This window comes from Hipposideros armiger, unplaced genomic scaffold, assembly GCF_001890085.2.
Source record: "Hipposideros armiger isolate ML-2016 unplaced genomic scaffold, ASM189008v1 scaffold_494, whole genome shotgun sequence".
Classification (NCBI taxonomy): Eukaryota; Metazoa; Chordata; class Mammalia; order Chiroptera; family Hipposideridae; genus Hipposideros; species Hipposideros armiger.
This window is the reverse complement of record NW_017731844.1, coordinates 527,297-533,442: the sequence shown is the minus strand read 5'-3', so window position 1 is coordinate 533,442 and position 6,146 is coordinate 527,297. Positions and strand designations below refer to the sequence as shown.

Below are 6,146 nucleotides of genomic sequence, written 5' to 3'. Positions count from 1 at the left end.
ACCCTGCTGCTCAGAGCCCACGCTCTTAACCAACTGAGCCACTCAGCCAGCCTGGGGGCGGGGTGTGTGTGTCCCATTTTCTTTTCTTTTTTTAAATTTTATTGGGGAACTGTGTGTTTTTCCAGGACCCATCAGCTCCAAGTCAAGTAGTTGTCTTCAATCTAGTTGTGGAGGGCACAGCTCCTTGGCCCATGTGGGGATCGAACCAGCAACGTTGGTGCCAAGAGCCCGCGCTCCAACCACCTTGAGCCAACCGGCCACCCCTTTATGGAACTCTTGTCAGTGCATATGTAATGAATTTGATTATTTTTTTCCATTGATGTCTCTGGTGTCAGTTTGATGATTAGTCCAGCCAGAATAACTTAGAAGAGTAGAAGAAAAATTACTTTTCCTCCCCTGCGTCTGGCTGGGGATACTTGCCAGTACCTAGAGCTGTAAAATGCTAGGCATGTAAATTGGCCCTCGAGTACTGTTAGCTGGACACACTGACCGGGAACCGGGAAGAGCGCCTGCACCACAGATCGTGGGGTGGAAGCTCAGTGCCTGTGTGAGATGACGCTGTGTGGAGTGTGCGCTGGGGCTCATGGCCCAAACCTGTGAGCGTCTCCCAGCGACGACCTCGGGGACTTTGGAATAGAGAATTCCCATCGGGGGCACTTGTGAGCTTGCTAGCAGACATTACTTGAAACTACCCCTATGATGGAAAGGCAGAAAATAATCTTGAAACCTGAAATGCCCAGTGTCTTGGGCGGTATCAGAGAAACACTCAGTGGGGAAGGCAGTGCCCAGAAAGGTTCCATAACGAAATAGAAGTGGTTTATACAGGCTCGTGCTGCCTGGGGGGGGCCATGGGAGAGACCCTCACAAGCAGCGAGCCTCCTTTCCCCTAGGACCTGGCTTCGGAGCTGTGTGAAGAGTTGTCTGGCTGTACTGTCATTAGGACGGTGACCTGTGACAGCTCTCAACTGAGCGACAGAGAGCTGCTTGGTTTGTGGACGGCAGCTCCACAGTGAACGGACCACATCCTGGTCGGAAGGCCACTATTCTGATGGAAGGAGGTAAAAACAGGTCAGCTCTGTGGGTGGCCATGCACGCTGCCTGCCCAGCGGTGATGCGGAGACTTGAGCAATGGGAAAAGCCCGTCTTGGGGTTTCTACTGATTCATGAGCAGTGGCCAGTGGTCTGGCCATGTGGTCAGGCAACGAGGATGCCCGAATTAGAGGATGCCCATACGGGGCACGGCCCCATGGAAATCATTGTGGGAATTTGAGGGGTGCATTAGAAGAGGACACATCAGTGCCCACGAGAACCCCCTTCCAGGTTTGGAAGGTGACTGGGGTCGACAAGCAGATCCCCTCGTGTGCTCGCTTAAGGTGGCCACCTAGGTCCACTAGTATGACACATATATTTTTTCTTTCTTCCCCACATCGCCTCCATTCCCCCCACCACCTGACGCAGGGGTCACAAGACAAGGGCTGTGACTCCCAGGGCCAGAAGGAAGGCTGATTCCCAAGGAAGAACTGTAACTATGCTTTCAAATGTGACGTCACCCCCAAGGGTGGAAGTGTTTGGGCACAAACGGAGAAGGAGGAATAGCAGCTGAGGGGAAAGGAACAAATAAACAGGCTGTGTAATGAGGGAACCCGAGACAGCAGTCACACCTCCAGCAAGGCTCAGGGCCAGAGGCTGCCTCTTGTGCATGGCTCCATGATACAGACCGATGCCTGACGGGGACGAGATGGGCTGGAGGTGCCAGGATGGTGAGGGTCGATTTTTGGGCGCTTGAGTCTACGCATTCGATCTCCACATGGTCCTGACCACTGTAGCTTTGCAGGAAGCTCAAACCAGGAAGTGTGAGCCCGACAACTTTGTCCGTCTTTTTCAAGGCTTGTTTTGGCTGTCCCGGGACCCTTGTAATCATAGGGTACTTAGGAAGTGCCTGGTAAAGCCAGTGGGGATTTTCACAGGTATTGTGTGGAGCTGTAGGTCAATTTGGGGAGCACTGGTATCGTGACAAGACTGAGTCTTCCAATCTGTGAACCCCGGGAACCTTTCCATGTCCTGAGACCTTCCCTCATGCCTTTGACAATGTCTTGTAGCTTCCAGTCAGTGTCCATGTCTTACAATAAATTGGCTACATTTATTCCCAGGTACTTCATTCTGTTTGCTGCTATTAGAAATGGCATTGTCTTCTTCATTCCATGTTAGGATTGTTCATTGCTAGTGTATAGAAATAAAATTGATTTTCTTACATTGATCCTGTAACCTGCCAATTGCTGCACACGTCTGTTAGTTTCAGTAGGTTTTGGGTGCGTTTTTTAGCATTTTCTATACACAACGTCATGTCCTCTGCAGTCAGAGGCCACGCCTCCCTGTCCAGTACAGATGCCTTTTTCTTCCTTTGTTTTGCCTACGTGCCCTGGCCACAGCCTCCAGGACAATGGCGAATAGCAGAGCCGAGAGAGTGTCCGTCCTTGTCTTGTTCCTCATCTTGGGGGAAACGCTTCCAGCCTTGCACCATTAGGAGTGCTGCCAGCCGGCGGCATTTATGTAGATGCCTTTTATCAGATGTTCGCGGTGCCCTTTTATTCCTGGGGTGTCGAGTGTTTTCATCAGGACAGAGGGCTGGGTTTTCTCAAATGCTTTTCAGGCAACTGTGGAGATGATCATACGATGCCTGTCCTTTATTACTATGGTGCAGTACATGAATTGCTTTTTGGATGCTAAACTCTTCCTTTTGTAAGTACGAAGCTGTTCCCCTCGGGGCCTGTCTTTGAGTCTCAGCCAAGTGCAGCGAGGGTGGCAGAGTCCCCACTGCAGCAGTCTCTGCATAAACAGCGTCTGTTCCATTCATTTGGGTGGTCTCGGTTTACTTCCACAGGAAATCAAGGCACTGGGCAGGGCTCAGTGATTCCCCCAGAACAAAAAGCGTAGCCCAGAAGAGCAGTGAGTCACCAGGCCCTGGAGCTGGGCTGGGCAGAGAAGCCTCTCGGGCCAACAAGCTTAAAGGAGGCAGTGGCCTCCGGCCGGCCGTGGGGCAGGCCCTGCTCCTCTCGCCTCCATGGCACCACTGCAGACGGGGAAACTGAGGAACCAGCCCGAAGTCACATAGAGGGACAGGCTCAGCTGGCCAGCAAGGCCTACAGCTTCCCATCTCACCACCAGCCCTGCCTGTCCTCTGGGCGCCAGCCCTTCCCACGGCTGGTGGGCAGGGAAGGTGCAGGGAGGGGTCTCCCATGCCAGGCCCGACGCAGGCACGCCCCCTCCCCTTTCTCCCTCGTGCTGTGACGCAGCCCATCTGGGTGCTTGTCTGTGTGTCTCGGAGCCTGGATGGAAGCTCCGACATCCGGCCCACAACGGGGGTCTTTCCCAGGACGCAGTCCCCGAGTGCCACCTGCCCCCTGATCGCACTGCCACATGTGTCGTTGCTGCCTGGGATGTTCTGTCAACGTGCCTGTCCACCAGGTGCCCAGACAGAACATTCTTTCTCGGGGTGCCCAGGGGAGGGGGGTGTCTCCAGGTGAGGTCAGCATTTGAATGGGTGGACTCAGGCAGGCAGGTGGCCTTCCCAATGGGGGTGCTTATCCAGCCCACTGAGGCCACTAAAGGCAGAGGAAGAGGGGATTCTCCCCTTTTTCCTGCCTCACCCCGTGAGCTGGGACCCCTTCTCTCATCTTTTCCAGCCTTTGGTCTGGGATTTACACCTTCGGCTCCCTGCTCTCGGCCTCCAAACCCCCTCCCCCGACACCCCCACACCCCATCTCCTTACAGATGGCAGGCCCTGGGACCTCCCAGACTCCATAATCACATGAGCTGGTTTGTAATAATCAACCTCCTTTATTATATACATATATCTATGGTATATCACACACACACATCTCCTACTGGTTCTGTTTTTTCTGGAGAACTCTGATTAATGCACTGGCGGGTCCCCTTCAGTCCTCACAAGAAAAGTTGGTGGCCCCTGGGCAGAAGGGGTCGCTGGGGACAGCCCACATGTACCAGCACCTGGAGGGGGACCTGATTTTCCCAGTGAGCCCCGAGGGGCCTGTAAGTGCAGGTCCCACTGTGGGGCCAAGGCCGTCTGCTGCCATCTGTGTCCCGGTTCAGGTCGGAAGCCATGCCTGTGGCTTCCCTGCAGAAACCCTCCAACGGCTCCCGCTACAGTCAGGATCGAAGGTGGCCTCACACTGGCCTTTAGGCCGGAGACCCCTCAGCACTGGCCCTGCCCTGCCCGGGTCTGTCCCTCCTTGGCTCCCAGGCCGCTGGCTCCCTTGCTGCTCCTCCTACCTGTCCCCTGTCTGCCTGGGGGACAGAGCTGGCTCCTTCCCGCTCTTCAGGGACCCTCCAAGCCCCCACGACGTAGGGGTGCTCCCGCCCCTGCACCCCGACACTCTGTGACTCTTTCAAGTCTCCTGGGCATCCCTCCCTTCCCAGAATCAACATGAGACATGATCCTCATGAGGTGGCATCTGTCACGGTCACCTGGGCCTAAGGACCTTGCGAGAAGGGGTCCTGGCTGGCCAGCTCCCACAGCCAGCGCCTGGAATCGCACCTGGCAGACAGCAGGCCCCACCAAGCATCTGACGCGTGACTGAAGCAGAGCATAGACCAGGCTGGCCGGGGGTGACCCGCTCTGGGGATGGCGGACCAAGGGCGCAGCCGGCATGCCTCTGCCCCTGCCCTTCCCCTGAGGGTGGGCTCAGTGTCCCTCTGCACCCCCCACGGGGCCCACGGAAGGCTATTCTCTGAGGATTCAGCCCACACCTGTGGTGAATGTCCTGTAACTGGGCAGCGGGGAGCTGTGGGGAGTGCAGGGCCCCCAGGACATCGGGGCACGCGTTGCCTCACACTAGACGCCTGTCCTGCCTCCTTTTCAACAAAAAGAACCCTGGCAGACCCCCCAGGAACGACTTCAGTTACTTTTATTATAATGTCACTTGGACAGGCATAAACAGAACACTAGGTTCAAATGTGTGCTTGGAGCTCTTATACAAGCGTGAAGCCAAAACAGAATTTAAAATTAGCCACCAAGAACACGACAGAAGAGCACTGATGGATATGAGAGGGCTCCAGTCACGTGGCACCCACTGGCTACCCGTGGCCGTCCACATTTACTACAATGAACCACAACGAAAATGTCACTCCTCGGCATTGGCACTGGTCACGTTTCAAGCGGTCAGTGGGCACGTCTTCATCTGCGTGTCACAGACTTGCTCCGTCACCTGGGGAGTAAGCACCCCTCACTTGACGAGTCACCTGTCCGCTTCCTCATTACCCCAGGCAGTGTGGGCAGTGGGGTCCCCATACTTCAGGAAGACAGGATTTGGGGATGCTGGCACCACCAACGTATGCATGAAATAAATACACCATATTTGGAGGTTCTCCTACAGGTGGCTTGGGCTTCTTAGACAGTTAACACTGGCCTAGGGGACACCCTCTCAGGGACCTTTCCAAACACAGATTCTTCTAAGAGTGGTCAGCAACTCCCCCGACCACGGGACAAAAGGGTTTGGATGCCTAGAATCGCGTTCCAGAGTCTTCAGGTCGAGGTCTGCTTACTCTCAGGCCTCACCGCCCACGCAGGCTTCCCACTCCGGGGCGCGATGCAAGGCGCGCTGCTATCTTGGCTCACTTAGCCCTCGCGGGCGCGTCACCTCTTCCAGGGAGCCTCCGTGGGTAGCAGTACAAGGCGCCCGAAGGAGGAATGTGGGACGGAAGGAGAGGTTCTTCCTTGGGCTTCCCGGCTGCAGTCCTGTCCTCGGGGGATCGGAGGGCGCCAGCAGCTCGGGGCTCGTGCTGCGCCCAGCGCAGCGCGTCCGGGTCCGCGGTCCCGGCCGCACCGAGTCCCCGCTAAGTGTGCGCGCGAGGGGGAGGGGTTGCCTCCGGGGCCGCGGGGCCGCGGGGCCGGGGGCGGAGCAGACGGGGGGCGGGGTCTAGGCGCCGTACAAGAGGTGGAGCGGGGCGCGCGCGCGGCCCGAAAGCGAGCGCGCAGCGGCGGACGCGGCCTTGGGTCTCCGGGTCCGGCCTCCTGCACGGTGTGTCCCCGCGCCCCCGCCGCTCCCGCATCCTCGGCCGCCGCTTCGGCCCCCGGCCGCTCACCAGGCTCCCAGGCCCCGCGCCCCGCCGCCCAGGACCGGCAGGCC

General features: G+C 57.1%; 1 long non-coding RNA gene across 1 annotated transcript; it reads left to right on the top strand.

Moving 5' to 3' along the window:
• Window positions 1-148: 148 nt before the first annotated feature.
• LOC109395918 (uncharacterized) lies at window positions 149-2,257 on the top strand. The gene is made up of 2 exons (XR_002126751.1): window positions 149-1,058; window positions 1,459-2,257. It is a non-coding gene; the product is annotated as an uncharacterized LOC109395918 (long non-coding RNA).
• The last annotated feature ends 3,889 nt before the right edge of the window (window positions 2,258-6,146 follow it).